The following is an 18,139-nucleotide window of genomic DNA, read 5'->3' as shown; positions in this document are numbered from 1 at the left end:
CAAAGTCATCTGGTGTTTGTTACATCTTAAACATTTCATAATGCATACAGACAAAAATTCTACTTTCGATAGGAAAACAATCATACATACATAAAAAATGGAAAATGTGCACGGTCTGATATATAACGACAAGAAAAGCGACCTGCTAACCTTACCTTGCCGGGCACTTGCCAAGAAAAAATATGATCATTATCAGTAAGTAGTCACATAGCTAGAATTGCATAAGTGGTCATAAAATATGTAAGTTTATCTGGAAAAAATGTGCACGGTCTGATTTGTAACGACAAGAAAAACGACCTGCTAACCTTACCTTGCCGGGCACTTGCCAGGAAAAAATATGATAATCATCAGTAAGTAGTCACATAGATAGAATTGCGTACAGTATAATGGTTTCTAATGGTAACATTATTCTTGTCTTGCCAAAGGCGTTTAATTTCTTTCCACACGTTGTCTTTGCTCTGCTCCTGTGCTATGTCTCGTAATGATGCCGAAATAAAATTTTCGAATGCAACTTGTTGAATATACATGACGCTAGAATTTGCTTGGCAGAAGTTGGTTGCGATGTCTTGCTGATTGTTGCTGAGAGAACGGGATAGTGCGTCTGCTACAATATTTTGTGTACCGGGAATGTGAACAATTGTAAAATTAAATTCCTGTAAATAAAGTTCCCATCTGCTTAACCTGTCATGTGTAAATTTTGCTGAAAGTAAAAACTGGATAGCTCTATGATCTGTGTAAACGTTCGTATGTCTTCCATAAAGAAAATGCCGAAATCTCGTAAATGCCCATACAACACATAATGTTTCAAGTTCTGTAACAGAATAATTGCGTTCAGCAGGTGACAGAATGCGACTCGCAAAGGCGATGTTTTTAATTACTGTAGAACCATCTTCTTCAATTTCTTGAAAAATGTGTACGCCTAAAGCGGTGTTAGAACTGTCGGTGGCAATTGAAAAATTTCTAGTTAGATCTGGGTGTGATAAAAGTGGTGCATTCAACAAAGCTTGTTTCAGGTTGACAAATTGAGACTGTGCTTGGCTATCCCAGGACCAAATAGTGTTTTTACCTGTCAATTGACATAATCTAGGGGTGTCTAAAGCAGAGTAATGAATAAATTTACGAAAAAAGTTAATTAAACCCAAAAAGCTGCGTAGTTGTTTCTTCGTCGTAGGTAGAGTAATGTCACGTAAAGCTTGAAGTTTTTCCGGGTCAGGCGCAATGCCTTCTGCTGAAATTACATGTCCAAGACATTTTATAGAAGTTTTACCAAAGTGCGATTTGCTAAGATTAACTGTGAGTCCTTGTGCACGAAAGGTTTGCAACGGTTGTTCAAGAATCAGATTGTGTTCAGACCAGTTAGCTTCTGCAATAAGAATGTCGTCTACATACGTTGTGATTCTGTCTTTTAGTTCTGTCGGAAGTATAGTATTCAAACCGCGAATAAATGCTGCTGAAGAAATAGTTAAACCGAACGGTAATTCGCAAAATTGATAACAGTCACCAAAACAGAGAAAAGCTGTGTACTTTCTGCAGTTCGGATGGAGCTGAATTTGCCAAAATCCCGAATTCAAATCTAATGTGGAATAAATAGCAGTACCATGAAATTTCTGTAGAAGTTCTTCTAGTGTCTGTGGGCGATCTGTTTCATTAATAATAATGTCATTGATGTGGAGCGAATCAAGTACGAGGCGAAGTGAACCATCCTTTTTCTTAACAATATGGAGCGGGTCTATGTACGGACTAACTGCCGGTTCAATAATTCCTTGGTCAAGCACAGCTTGAAATTCCTTCTTAACTTGATCTCTGTGAATATAAGCAATGGGATAATGTTTGGCTTTAAATGTGTCGTGCTGTTTAACTTGAAATTCATACATAAAACCGGACATAGTACCAGGGACGTTGTCAAAAACTGGAGCTTGCTGTAAAAGAATTTTGCGTAGTTGCGTGCATTCGTCGTCTGTATTTGCACTGCTCTGTTTAACTCTCATAACGTCATAGTCGGCTTCGTCTGGTGTATAATAATTGTGAATATACGTATCTGTGAACAATGTGGAATGACAGTCCGTGTTACGTGATGCAGAAATAACCTCTGTCCGATTAATTGTTTGTTCTTCTGCAGATAAAGAGTGCTGAAATTCTAATGCCAGTTGTACATTTTCATCCTTTAACATTAAATAGGAATTTTGAAAGTCAATAATTGCGTCGTGTTGTACCAGAAAATTCGTACCTAAAATAAGGTCTGTTGTCAATAATGGAACAATCCAAAAATTTGAGTGGAACGTATGACCTGCAATACAAAATGATAAGTGTGTCTGTAACTTTACATCTACTCCTTTACCAGATACTGCTCCTTTTACTTTAATTTTGCCTAATGGTAACGTAGGATAAATATTCTCTTTGTTACATTCGTTGAAAGTTTCCTCATTTATAACTGACATAGGTGATCCAGAATCGATTACTGCTGAAAATTTGGATGATCCAATCTTTACTTCAATGACAGGGTGGGAAATGGTTTTTTGAATAACTGGTTTTTCCTGCAAAAGTGTCTCGGATGTCGTCAAAAGTAATAACATTTTCGTGAACAAGATCCTCTGTGTCAAAAGTATTGCTTACGCTGCTGGAAGATGCAACCTGTACCGTATCTAGTCAAATTCTTCCTGACGTGCTGTTATTTGCGGGAGGATGCTGTGGCATCTCAACTATTTGTACTGTTCTGTTATTTCGTCCTGACGCATTAGGTTCGGGATGATACCTACTGTCTGGTTCATTCATGATAATCTGTTGTTGTGGATGATTTTGCTGCTGGTAAGACCGACTGTTACGCTGAAAACTGTGCTCATTACTTTTACGTCTGTCATGATAGTCATTACTATACGGCGCGTTGCGATAGGAGTTGAAATGATGTGTTTTCTGTACGTACTGATTTCCTTGTTGCTGTGTATTACTATTTGGTGGAGCCGACGCTATACGTGTAGGCGGCGAAACATTAAAGCTTGGTTGACCTTGCACATTACATTGTTGGTTAGGTATGCTAACCGGCTGGTTTTGTTGTTGTTGTTGGGAAAAACCTCTATTGTTACCAAAAGGTGGTTCCTGTTGCTGATAATTTTGACGATACTGATAATTAAAATTTTTTTGTTATTAAAATTCTGGTGGTTGTCATTCCTGGAGCGTCGATCACCTTTGCTATTGAAATAGCGTGGCTGATCGTAATTACTATATGTTTGTTGGCCTTGGTTATGACGTGAAAAATGTTTGGTTATGAAAGAATAGTCTGATTGCTGAACTTCCAAAAGCTGTAAGAGATCTCTAAATGCCGAAATATTTTCTTTATGCTGACCCGTTAAAAGTGACACTCTTAATGATCGTGGTAATTTAGAAATACATAATTGAATAAGTGCAGATTCACTTTATGGCTCACTTAAGTACTGGTTTTGTTGGACCATGTGTTCAAAAAATTGCGTGACAGTGGGAAAATTTGAGTTCTCATAATTCGGTAAACTAATTAGTTGATCCTTGTTCCGCGCTGTGTCGTCTTCGACCAATACGCTGACAGAAAAGCATTCTGAAATTCTTCTACCGAGTAGCATTGTCTCGCGATCGGTCTCATACGAGTTGCCGGTTCGCCTTCCAAAAAACTGCAAATAAATTCAAGTTTGTGTGTTACGGGCCAAGTTGGTGGAAAAGCAAAGCTAAATTGTTGTATCCAATCCAAGGGGTGAATCTGTGTTCTGTCATTTTTAAATACTTTAAATTTCCTAACGGATAGAAAGTGCTTGTAATCAAAATTTTCGTCTCTGAATGTCTGAACAGGTTCAGGATTGTATGCTAGCCTGTTTGTCTGTGACTGTTCGGAATCTAAGTCACGTACTCTCTGTAAATTACCTAAATTATACTGGCTGTGTGAGTGTGAGAAATGTTCCGAATGTGGCGTATGCTGTGCCGTGTTAGAGGCTGAAATATTTTTCATCTCCGTCAATTCGTGCTGTAAAGTTGACAATTTTCTACGTAATGTATTATTGGACCAACCTATCTCACTGATTGTCTGCTGTAAATTTTGGAATTCGGGTGTTTGATTAAACGAAACTGGTGACGTATCGTCTGATTTGGTGTCATTATTATTTTCAACAACATCAATACGACTGGCCAATTCGTCATATTTTTCAGTCAGTGCTTTTACCTGATCATCGTTTTTAGTATCACAAGCATTAATTTGTTTTTGTATTTTACGTGTGGTTTTGTTCAATTTTTTAACGTCTGCCTTGATGGCATCGGAATCCTGTATTAGTTCCAACTTTTCAAGTCTGTTGGTCATTGTCTGAAAGTCTAATGTGTGTGTGTCTGTTTTTGTTCTAAGATCGGAGATTTCATCATGCAATTCGGTGTCCAACTGTTTGATTTCGTCTGATACTGTATCAATATTGTTGTCTACGTATGTTTTTGCTTTCGAAAACAATTTACGCTTATCTTCCTGTCTCTGTGCAGTAATTGTTTCCACGACTCGTTGCTTTACTTTATTCTGTTCCTGTATAAATTTACGGTAACGCGTTTCACTGTTTTGTAGGTGGTGATTAAAACGTTCGTCAATTTGGCTGTTCTGTTGATCAAATTTCGTGTCTACTTTCGCATCCAGTGTGCGTGAAAGTTCTGCTGACATTAATTTAAACTCGTCGCGTAACTGTGTTGCGTTTTCAGAACATTGTTTAGCGACTGCACTAATTTCATCTCTTAAGTATTTTAGTTGTGGCTGCATGTGTATTACTTTATTCTTGTGCCACAGATCTAATTTCTTCACTACTGTTCCTAGCACAAGCCTTAATTTCCTCACGTAATTGTTCTTTAGTATCATGACATTGCACGGCAACGGCTGTAATCTGTTCACTAAGTTGTTTGTTCTGTTCATCAAGTTGTTTGTTCTGTTCATTTAGGTTGTCGTGTTTTTCATTCAACTGTTTAAGATTTTCATTAAGTTGTTGGAAGTTGTTGTCTTGTTTTTCATTCGACTGTTTGAGATTTTCATTAAGTTGTTGTTTGAGATTTTCATTAAGTTGTTGTTTGAGATTTTCATTAAGTTGTAGCAATAGTGCCATAACTCGATCCATGTCAAAATTAGCTGCTGTATTCTCTGTGCTGTGTGATGGTGTATGTGCATTTGTCACGTTTTGTGTACCGGTAACCATTTGGTCATTGTCTGATTCACAAAAAGGTTTCCCAGTCGGATGTGCACTGTTGGTCACTTCATCGGAATCAAATAAACTTGACGTGTTTTGTGAATATTGTTCACCTTCGTTAGAATCATTTATCTGTTCACTGTGTAAATTTTGCAAACCAGGTGTGTTAAACTGGGCAGCGTTCATTGTAACGGAACGTGCCGCGTCATCAATTGTTAAATTTACTGTGGACATAATTGAATTTGTTTGCTCATCATTAGGATCAGCGTTCATTGTAACGGAACGTGCCGCGTCATCAATTGTTAAATTTACTGTGGACATAATTGAATTTGTTTGCTCATCATTAGGATCACTAGCGATCACTAGTGATCGGCTCACACTGATTATCATTAATTAGGGGATTATCACTATTACACTGAGTGTCGCAAGTATTATCGGTCAAATTATTCGAGTCGGCTATTTCACTCATTGCACATCGCGATGTACTGTTAACAGTTTTTCGCGGCATTTTTCACAAATCAAAAATAAGCACAAAATGAAACAAAGACGAAGCAAAAATGGAACAAACACAATTACAACAAAGAGCAATAAATTGCCGCTGATCTGTGAAAGAAAGAGTGACAAATTAGTAAATGCGTTGCGCCAGATGCAAACTACATTTAAGTAAATAAGAGCAGATATATAACTGACTACTTCTCAGAAATTCACAAAGAAAATACGATCCTCGCCGGTTGTCGCCAAGTGTAACCTCCCCACAAAATTCGTTGCCATTTAACCTCCCCACAAAATTCTTTCACATTTAACCTCCGCACAAAATTCATTCACATTTAGTGTAACCTCAAAACAGAAAAATTCCTAAACCTCTCAACAGTAAAAATTATAATTATGTCGTTCACATTCAGTGTAACGTTCCAACAAAAAAAAAAAAAAAAAATCAGTAACCTGGTAATAATACAATGTAACTAACCTCTCAATTAGATTGTCGCTCACTTATGACTTTTCAATAATTGACTGTGAATTTAACCTGGTAAATTTTGGACGTCAGCAGTGCTGCGTCATGGCCCTGAAAGATCATTCTGAATAAAAAGAGAAAAATTCTTACCTCAATGAAGTCGCCGGATAACGCATATATATCTGCTCTTACAATAATTTTTTCTGGCACGGCCCTGTGCAATGCTGGCTGATAGATTTGTCATTTATGAAAGGGAAACAACTGATTTTTCTTTTGCAAATAATCGGGATGATCATGGATTGGAGAAATTAGTAAATTCTTTAAATTGAAATGAATGGTAGTTAAAAGTTATTTTTTATGAGAAATATTATTATTAGGAGATTTTTAAAAACATTTACATGGGAGTTGAAACAACATTACTACATATGCGCGAGGCTGCTTTTTACCTTATACAATAATGCTCAGGCTCCGGCATCGCTGCACCGCGACCGGCCCAGCCAACACGATACACCACACCAGGCTAGAGCAGACTGCAGACTAGCAACAACTTACTGCTACAGCTACACAGTTCCTACTGCAATCAACACTGCTCTCTGGTCAGAGATTCTCTTATACCTTGCATATCGCAGGCAGCGCATGAGCAATACATCGAAATTACATCTGCTCGGACCTCTTACAGGGTGGTCGAACACAGCAGGTCGTAGCACGGGCCCTCCGTGTGCCACAAAGTGTGATCTCACGATTATGGCAACCATTCCAGCAGTCAGGAAACGTGTCCAGGCGCTACAGTACGGCACGTCCACAGTGTGCAACACCACAAGAAGACCGATATCTCACCTCCAGTGCCCGCAGACGGCCACGCAGTAGTGCAGGTAGCCTTGCTCGGGATCTTACCGCAACCACTGGAACAGTTGTCTCCAGACACACAATCTACAGACGACTGAACAGACATGGTTTATTTGTCGGGAGACCTGCAAGGTGCATTCCACTGAACCCTGGTCACAGGAGAGGCCGTAAGTAAAGCCTGGTGTCAAGAACGCAGTAGATGGTCATTGGAACAGTGGTCCCAGCTTATGTTCACGGACGAGTCCAGGTACAGTCTGAACAGTGATTCCCACTGGGTTTTCATCTGACATGAACCAGGAACCAGATACCAACCCCTTAATGTCCTTGAAAGGGACCTGTATGGAGGTAGTGGTTAGATGGTGTCGGGTGGGATTATGATTGGTTCACGTACACCCCTGCATGTCTTTGACAGAGAAACTGTAGTAAGTCAGGTGTATCGGGACGTCATTTTGCACTAGTATGTTCGTCTTTTCAGGGGTGCAGTGGTTCCCACCTCCCTCCTGATGGATGATAACGCACGGCCGCACCGAGCTGCCGTCGTGGAGGAGTACCTTGAAACAGAAGATATCAGGCGAATGGAGTGGCCTGCCTGTTCTCCAGACATAAATCCCGTCGAGTACGTCTGGGATGCTCTCGGTCGACGTATCGCTGCTCGTCTTCAAACCCCTACGACACTTCAGGAGCTCCGACAGGCACTGGTGCAAGAATGGGAGGCTATACCCCAGCAGCTAGCTGCTCGATCACCTGATCCAGCCGGCAGGGGTGGCCGAGCGGTTCTAGGCGCTACAGTCTGGAACCGCGCGACCGCTACGGTCGCAGGTTCGAATCCTGCCTCGGGCATGGATGTGTGTGATGTCCTTAGGTTAGTTAGGTTTACGTAGTTCTAAGTTCTAGGGGACTGATGACCTCAGAAGTTAAGTCCCATAGTGATCAGAGCCATTTGAACCATTTGAGCCTGATCCAGAGTATGCCACCCCGTTGTGCGGCCTTGTACGTGTGGATATATCCCTTATTGATGTCGGGGTACATGCGCAGGAAACAGTGGCGTTTTGTTGCACATGTGTTTCGGGAGGGTTTTCTCAAGTTATCACCAATACTGTGGACTTACAGATCTGTGTCGTGTGTGTTCCCTATGTGCCTAAGCTATTAGCGTCAGTTGTGTGTAGTGGTGCCACGTTCTGTGGCACAACATTCTGCAATTTTCCTTAATTTATGAGCATGAGTGTAGTTGGTATAGTTTTTCATAATGACGCGGCTCGATACCGTAAAAAGATTTTAATCAAACTGACACTGGTCATGAAATCCAGCGGGCGTGTATTGTATGTACAGTTCACCGTACTAGGTTCTGTCAGCCATTCACATATTGTTGAAGATACGTCAGTTTCTCTCGTGAAAATGGATTTTCAATCAGCATGAGTAAGATTAGATTCCCTGCGTGGGTATCTAGATTGAGGTTTCCCGTGACTTCCCAAAACTGCGTAAGGCGAATGACACTATAGTTCCTTTGAAGCATATACGCTGTCACTAGTTCTCTTACCTCCTCTTAAAGACAAGATCGGGACAGCAGTCACAGGACCTCTCAGAAGGCAACCCAGTCAAGGAAACGTTGGCTGGTACACTCCTTTTTCTTTTTTCAACTAGGTGCACCGCTGACGGATCAGCTGCAGGCTGGGCTGAAACCGGTACGAGATAAAAACAGCGCGACGAGCTGAGGATCAAATTCGCTTCGTTGCGGTCACAGTTCTTGCCACACTACCGCTGTACCTGTGTATCCCTCGCAATAACTCGTCACCAGTCTTAGCTGATGTTTGGCCATCTCCCTGACAGGAAGCTCTATTACGTTGTGCAGAAAACTGTGCTAAGGAAACGTTTACTGCCAGGTGTCTGAATATGTCTTGTCGAGTAAGAGCAGCTACAAAATATCACGTTCCTCCTTTAGCATTCTCTTCTCATATTTGTATTGTTGGGAAGGCGCTATGTCTGTGAACGAAACTGAAATCAAGGAGTAATTTTCAGAATTTTTAAATTAACATTAGTCTGCATGGGGATGCTTTTTATGGTTCAAATGGCTCTAAGCACTATGGGACTTAACATCTGAGGTCATCGGTCCCCGAGACTTAGAATTACTTAAACCTAACTAACATAATGACATCACACACATCCATGCCCGAGGCAGGATTCGAACCTGCGACCGTAGCAGCAGCGCGGTTCCGGACTGAAGCGACTAGAACCGCTCGGTCACAGCGGACGGCGATGCTTTTTATGGGCGAAGATTGTATAACTCCGCAGTCGTGTCGATTTGTAGAAACGTTGAAAAAATTTGAACAAGCGACGTATGCTGCCTCCTTTCCTCTCGACAGGAGTTGCAAAAACCTGAATTCATTCATTTTCCTAACCCCCTAAACGGTTTGTGGGGTAGCTGGGAAAATCACAGAAATTCGAGCTTATCCAAAGACTTATCGACAGCTGCTCTACCAGCTCACTTTTCGCGATTGAAACAGGAATCGTAGTGATGCCAAAGTACACTCTACAATACGCTGGAAAGTGGCTTGCAAATTATGACCGACAACGCCTGACAACATGCGTCAGCGCATTGTCAATGCATGTGCGAACATTACTGAAGGCGAACTACTGGGAGGAATGTCGTTACACGTATTGCCAAATGCATTGATGTTGACAGACATCATTTTGAGCATTTATTGCATTAATGCGGTATTTACAGGTAATCACGCTGTAACAGCATGCGTTCTCAGAAATGATAAGTTCACAAAGGTACATGTATCACATTGGAACAACGGAAATAAAATGTTCAAACGTACCTACGTTCTGTATTTTAATTTAAAAAACCTACCTGTTACCAACTGTCTGCCTAAAATTGTGAGCCATATGTTTGTGAGTATTACAGCGCCATCTACCACTAAGCGAAAAAAGTGGTCCAACTAAAACATTCATATTTCTTTACGTACTACACGAATATGTAATAAAATATGAGGGTTCCTATTTAAAAAAACGCAGTTGATATCCGTTTGACGTATGGCAGCGCAATCTAGCGGGCCAACGATAGCACCATCTGATTTCCCCCTTCAAGCTAGACAAGTTTCGTTCTTTGTAGTTTTTTCGTTTGACGCTAATTTCGTGAGATATTTGGCCCGGTCACAATCAATGGACCACCCAGTATATGCAAGTGTAGACAATAATCCTAACTGTTCTTACATTACTGTACCTATGTAGTTTTTGCTCTCTACGTTTTTCTCTGCACGTAAAACGTTTTTCCCTCTCACAAGAAGACAAGCAAGTTAGTGTTGATTAAATGATAGGCATCATGTTTATACTTTCATGTTGTAATTATTTCATTTCCAGCACAGTAATTTCTACTTACAGCATTACGGTTTCCGTACCTATTTTCGCACGTCTCCTCATCGGGTCACAGCTTGGATTCCTTTTGTTTTCCATAAATCTGAAAGGGAGCAAAACTGAGTGGGAGAAAATTGTTTCTTTAGAAAAGGGTGTTAATAATAGTTTCATTGGGTGAAATACATTATACCGCTCTGGCAGGTTTTCAAAATTTGGCCGTCATTGCGGTACATTTCTTACGTTTTCGAGTAGAAACCGTAAAGCAAGTGTGTAACAGATACAGATTTGCAATTGCTAAACGATTAGCAAACGTGTTTGTGCCATGCAGTGTACGCAGATCAGATTACGACCGAAACAAGTAGGTTACAAGTTGTGTAATTGCTTGGGTGCATTGGACGGGAAACATATCCGCAGTGAAAAACTACCTGGGACGGGTTCAACTAAACAGTACCACTCCATAGTACCAGTCCATAGTACCGTTGGCATGCAGTGATGCTGATGGCTTATTCATTATCATTGAAATTGATTATGCAGATAGAAATAGTGATGGAGAGATATTTTGTGCTTCAGCAACCAAACATTGGATTACAATTGGAAGATTAAACTTGCCATTGCCTTAGAGATTACTAGATGATGAAAATGAATATGATTTCCTTATTACTTTGTAGGAGATGAAGCGTTTCTATTATCACGCAACCTGATGCGACCGTACCCACAAAGAACACTCGATAATGTGAAGAGAATTTATTGTCATAGATTAAGCATAGGAAGAAAATCTGTGGAATGCGCATTTGGAATGCTGACACAGGAGTTCCAAGTGCTGATTAGTCCTATTCGTTCTCGAACTACAGAAAGAGTGGTGTGCAGTGCAAACTGCAATATTTCATTCGAAAACATGAAGGTATCCAATACAGTTGTGGTGAACGATAATACAACAACTCCGAAACGCCAACAGTCAGAATACAGCCAAGGAAAGACATGCACTACATCCTCATTCTACTGCTAATAAGGTAAGGAATCATTTAGCCAACTACTTTATGACACCTAATGATTCCTCCCATTTCAGTGGAAGTAATGCATCAACAATAATCAGGATGTACTATAATTTTCTATCTTTACAAATTTTTTTATGTGTAATGTGTATTTCTGTAAAACTTAAAAATGAATTTCTGCACGTTTTTATTTATGTGTTAATACGTAATTAAAAAGTTTTAGTTACGTATTTATTGCATTTATAAATCGTTGATTAGTTTTTCAATAAAATGGATGTTAAAGCATATTGAGTAGGACGTATTTATTTTATGTTAAAAATTTTAATTACTGATAATGAACTTACCTGATAGATTAATCTCCTTGGCTACTTCGTGTCATGCTGTCACCTCCTTCCTTGAAAATGCTTTCAATTTGCAATTTTATAGTTCCGGATATTTCTCCATTTCTCCCAGTAATTTCTAATTAACGATTTGTTCGCACTTTGCGCAACCCAATGGCTGGAATGCAACAGAGAGGCTGGGAGACTCGATTCGGCGACAAGCACGTCGGGACACATAGTATCCAAGTCGCGGCGACTCTGGGGCGCCACTACTGTAGTTTCCCCGTCTGAACGATCACACCTAATAGGACATGCCGGGTCTCTTGGTTGCAGAGTATCTCAGTCACTCGGAGACTTAAATATCCTCATGTGAATAGGGCCTAAGAGTACGAGGTGGTGCAGATCTCTTCTGAACAGCACGTTGAAAGGCATCCGTGATATGCTCAATAATGTTCATGTCTGGGTAGTTTGGTGACCAGCGGAAGTGTTGAAACTCAGAAGAGTGTCCCTGGAGCCACTCTGTAGCAATTCTGAACGTGTAGGGTGTCGCATTATCCTGCTGGAACTGCCCAAGACCGTCGGAATGCACAATGGACATGAATGGACGCAGGTGATCAGACAGGATGCTTACGTATGCGTCACCTGTCGGAGTCGTATCTAGACGTATCAGTGGACCCATATCACGCCAACTGCTCACCCCCTACACCATCACAAATCCTCCACCAGCTTGAACAGTCCCCTGCTGGCATGCAGGGTCCATGGCTTCATGAGGTTGTCTCCATACTCGTACACGTCCATTCGCTCGATACAATTTGAAACGAGACTCGTCCGACCAGGCACATGTTCCCAGTCATCAGTAGTCCAATGTCTGTGTTGACGGGCCCAAGAGAGGCGCAAAACTTTGTGTCGTGCAGTCATTAAGGGTACACGAGTGCACCTTCGGCTCCGAAAGCCCACATCGATTATGTTTCGTTGAATGGTTCGTGCGCTGACATTTGTTAATGGCCCAGCACTGAAATCTGCAGCAGTATGCGGAAGGGTTGCAATTCCTGCACGTTGAACGATTCTCTTCAGTCGTCGTTGGTCCCGTTCTTGCGGGATCTTTCTCCGGCCGCAGCGATGTCGCAGATTTGGTGTTTCACCGGATTCCTGATATTCGCGGTAAACTTGTGAAATGATCATACTGGAAAATCGTCACTTCATCGCTACCTCGGAGACGCTGTGTCCCATCGCTCGTGCGCCGACTATAACACCACGTTCAAACTCATTTAAATCTTGATAACCTGCCATTGTAGCAGCAGTAACGATCTAACAACTGCGCCAGACACTTCCTGTCTCATATAGGCGTTGCCGACCGCAGCGCCTTATTCTGCGTGTTTACATATCTCTGCACTTGAATACTCAAGCCTATACCAGTTTCTTTGGCGCATCAATGTATGGGCGTTGCCGACTGCAGCGTCATATTCTACCTGTTTGTATTTCTCCGTATTTGAATACGCATGCCTATACTAGTTTCTTTGGCGCTTCAGTGTATGATCTCAAAGAATAGTAATGAAATGATGTGAATATAAAATTTAGCCAAAGTAGATAATTTCAAACACAAATAAATAAAGAAATGTTTAGACAGAAACTGAAGAATAAGAAAAGCTGGGACACAAATGAAATTATTCTAGAAAAGAGGAAGCCAAACAAAAAATTAAATTCGTAGTTCTGCCCCATCATGGAATAATTTCTAGTAAAACAACCAAAACTCTCAAAGATTCAAATATCAGAATTGGGTTCTGTTTTGAAAACAATATTATTTATACTATAAGACACGCCACTAGTGTAACGGGCTCATTTAGTGAGTCACGGATATACAAAATTGGACGTGACTATTGTGACGAAGTATACAGGGTGGTCCATTGATAGTGACCGGGCCAAATATCACACGAAATAAGCATCAAACGAAAAAACTACAAAGAACGAAACTCGTCTAGCTTGAAGGGGGAAACCAGACTGCACTATGGTGGACCCGCCAGATGGCGCTGCGTTTTTTAAAATAGGAACCCCCATTTATTATTACATATTCGTGTAGTACGTAAAGAAATACGAATGTTTTAGATGGACCACTTTTTTCGCTTTGTGATATGTGGCGCTGTAATATCACAAACGTATAAATACGTTGTATCACGTAACAGCCCGCCAGTGCTTCATCATACATTACCCGTGTTAAAATGGACCGTTTACCAATTGCGGAAAAGGTCGATATCGTGTTGATGTATGGCTATTGTGATGCTGCTCGGTATCCTGGACGACATCATCCAAGTATCTGGACCGTTCGCCGGATAGTTACGTTATTTAAGGAAACAGGAAGTGTTCAGCCACATGTGAAACGTCAACCACGACCTGCAACAAATGATGATGCCTAGGTAGGTGTTTTAGCTGCTGTCGCGGCTAATCCGCACATCAGTAGCAGACAAATTGCGCGAGAATCGAGAATCTCAAAAACGTCGGTGTTGAGAATGCTACATCAACATCGACTGCACCCGTACCATATTTCTATGCTTCAGGAATTGCATGGCGACGACTTTGAACGTCGTGTACAATTCTGCCACTGGGAACAAGAGAAATTACGGGATGATGATTAATTTTTTGCACGTGAACAAAAATAATAGGTAAAAAGTGAAATCAATGTATCAGGTAATAATTCTTTTAAAAGCCAGTTCATGTGTTCTTACATAGGTTGAGCATACTGCCAAACGTGTTGTGCTGTGTGAAACTAGAGTAATCTCTACTATATTCCGCTAGCTACCTAGTGGTGTGTGGCGGAGGACACTTTCTGTACCAGTCACTTCCCGATTTACCAGTTCCAGTCGCGAATGGTTCATGGGAAGTACTGTTACTGGTAATCCTCCATCTGGCCTAGAATCTCTCTGATTTTATCTTCATGGTGTTTTCCCGAGATATACGTTGAAGGAGGCAAGATACTGGCTGACTCTTCCAGAAATTTACTCTCTAGCAACTTAAACAGTTAACCACGCCGTGAAGAAGTACACCTCTCTTGCAGTGTCTGCCATTGGAGTTGGTTGACCATCTCTGCGACGCTTTCGTGCTTACTAAACGAACCTGTAGCGAAACGCACTGCTCTTCTTTGGATCTTCTCTATTTCCTCTATCAGCCCTATCTGGTTCGGATCCCACACAGAAGAGCTATATTCAAGTAATGGCCGGACGAGTGTTTTGTAAGCTACTTCTTTTCATGTTGTCCTTCATTTCCTGAGGATTCTGCCAACTAATCTCAATCTGGTATCTGCCGCACTCGCAATTAATTTTATGTGATCATTCCACTGCAGACCGCTCCGTATGCATACTCCTATACAGTTTATGGAAGTAACTGCTTCCAGAGACTGTTCTATAACCGTGTGATCATATAATAAGGGGACTTCCTGTCTGTTTATTCGCAATACGTTACATTTGTTTATACTGAGAGTCAATTGCAACCCCCTGCACCAAGTGTCAATTCTCTTCAGGTCTTCCTGCACTTCGCTACAATTTTCTAGCGCCGCGAGTTCTCTGCGTTCAAAAGCATCATCTGCGAAACGCCTCATGAAAAATAATGAACTATAACTCTCCCATGGGGCACGTCCGAACGTATTTTTCTCTACGTTCAGAATGACATGCTGTGTTCTGTTAGCTGGATAATGATGATGATTGGTTTGTGGGGCGCTCAACTACGCAGTCATCACCGCCCCTACAAACTCCCGATTTTTACATAGTCTATTTTTTTTACCCAATCCAATCTAGCCACTGTCACGAATGATGATGATGAAATGCTGAGGACAACACAAACACCCAGTCCCCAGGCACAGAAAATTCCCAACCCGGCCGGGAATCGAACTTCGGACACCATGATCCAGAGGGAGCAACGCTTGTCACTAGACCACGAGCTGCGGACTGTTAGCTGGAAGCTCTTCAGTCCAGTCATAAAGTTACCTGGTATTTCGTACGCTCGTATTTTGTTCTTTAGGCGGCAGTGCGGAACGGTATCGAATGCCTTCCTGAACTCAAGGAACACGGCATCTGCCTGGGCGCCTTCTGCGTCTCGTGGACCAACAGAGCGAACTGGGTCTCACATGACCGTTGTTTTCGGAACACGTGTTGTTTCTTGCAGACGAGATTTTTGGCCAGTCAATGTAAAGTAAAAGAATCACTAAGTACAAAAAAAAAAAAAAAAAAATGGTTCAAATGGCTCTGAGCACTATGGGACTTAACTTCTGAGGTCGTCAGTCCCCTAGAACTTAGAACTACTTAAACCTAACTAACCTAAGGACATCACACACATCCATGCCCGAGGCAGCATTCGAACCTGCGACCGTAGCGGTCGCGCGGTTCCAGACTGTAGCGCCTAGAACCGTTCGGCTACCCCGGCCGGCCACTAAGTACAGAAAGGAAACACGTCCAAAATTTTCTAAATTCATTTCTTTGCATCAAAGGAGTCCAACTGGGTAGGCATATCGTTTACTATGGGCAACAGAATTTGTCCGCAGTCAATACAACGCCTTTAGCAACAGGCACAATTAACTGCTTTCTGCAGGAAGGGAAATGTTCTAGTCGTGTTCCCTTTCGGCTGACAACAGTATTTCCTAGGCAGCGCTGGTGTGACCAGGTAGCTCTGGTGACGTCTGATTATATAGCATTTGAAACAGCTGAACTGTTTGCGTTCGGTGCGAACTAAAACATAACCCAATAGTAGTGCGTAGCGTATTTTGTTAGTTTGTTTCGTGAATTATTAGCTTCATGAGTAATTTGAACTCTTCATAATGAGTTCAACGGAAGAAGAAACTGACATCAGAAAAAAGAAGAAGGGAAACATTAAAGCTACAAATACAAGAGAAATACGATCAAAAAGACAACGTTTCGGGTAGAGAACAATTGAACTGAAAAGGACAACTTTTTCCAGCTAAATAGCCAGAATCAAAGAATTGCGGCCACTGTATTTCGAGTGAGAAGGCTGCTAGATGTCTCGTCAGTAAATGTAAGCATTGGCATAAGTGTGCACTTTTACTATATCTTGTGGATTTTAACAACCTGACAAGCATAAAAGGAGTGCTACATACGTAGACATACCTAGTCCCACAAGATGCAGTTTAGCTGCGCATACTTCTTCAAGTCACAAACCTGTTTGTAATTTTATTTTTGACAATCTTGTGTCGAATACGCAATATACTCTCCACTAAAACGTTAACATGCCGTGAGTAATCAGTTCACAATGGAACATAACGTACAACCAGAAAAGTTTTTGGAGATGTGAAGATGAAAGTCTTACCTGTCCAAACCGGTCAATAAAATACAGTTTTGAACACGATCTTCACTATAAAAAATTTCTTTAAAGTTCGTATAGACTGCCTCTTCTCATTTATCGTTATGAGAACTTCAATCAAACAGTTCTGCCCTATTAGAGTATCATGAATTTAGTTTCAACAAAGATACGCTGCAGGTATCTCAAAGTAAGATCAACACCAATAGCCTTCGAGCTGATTTCTTTTATTTGAGGAATACTCGGATGAATCTAGAACTTCCTGAGGAACCTGTCTACAATGCCAAACATTCATTAACATCTTAAAAATGGATTACTGTATACTAAGAAATGTTTAATTTAGATTCTTGAAGAAAAGATGCAGTTTTGGAATGACATTTTGAGATATTCGACAGCAAAGAGAGATGAAATTGACAAGAATTCTTCAGTCAATGCGTTTATTTTGGTGAAATAGTACCTAAAATGTATTTAGCTTGATGAAAATATGTAACTTAAATTTGTACCGTCAAAATGTAAGACTTTTAATTTTTGTTCCACATGGTTTACTGCAAAAAGAAAACGTGAAGAATGGCAACAAAATTTTTAAGCTGCCATGTTGGATGAAAATTACGTAATCTGAAGCACCGTACAACCACATATTTTTAGAAAAAATAGAATAATTTTGCTTTAGAGTTTTGTATGCATTAGTTTTTTGTCCCTCCTGTAAAATTTGTAGAAGCGGACTTGTTGCCTTTCTGCAGTTAGCATTTCAAATGAGCACAAGTAAAAATTAGGTTCAAAATGGCTCTGAGCACTATGCGACTTAACTTCTAAGGTCATCAGTCGCCTAGAACTTAGAACTAATTAAACCTAACTAACCGAAGGACATCACACACATCCATGCCCGTGGCAGGATTCGAACCTGTGACCGTAGCGGTCGCTCGGTTCAAGACCGTAGCGCCTAGAACCGCACGGCCACTCCGGCCGGCAGTAAAAATTAGGAAACTACGAGTATCATTGAACACCATGACCTATGACATAAGCAAGAAAATAGTTTATGTTTTAAGATACTTCGTAGATATTAAAACATTACTATACCAAAAAATATACCAAAAATGTAACTATTGTAAGATATCAAAAAATAATATTGACTAAACAGTTTGATTTCAGACTTCAGTATTTCCAATTGCTGGATTATAATTGAACAACACATTACTAGCTGCATTT

This window comes from Schistocerca nitens, chromosome 8 (assembly GCF_023898315.1).
Source record: "Schistocerca nitens isolate TAMUIC-IGC-003100 chromosome 8, iqSchNite1.1, whole genome shotgun sequence".
NCBI classification, from domain to species: domain Eukaryota; kingdom Metazoa; phylum Arthropoda; class Insecta; order Orthoptera; family Acrididae; genus Schistocerca; species Schistocerca nitens.
This window is presented reverse-complemented; position numbering follows the sequence as displayed.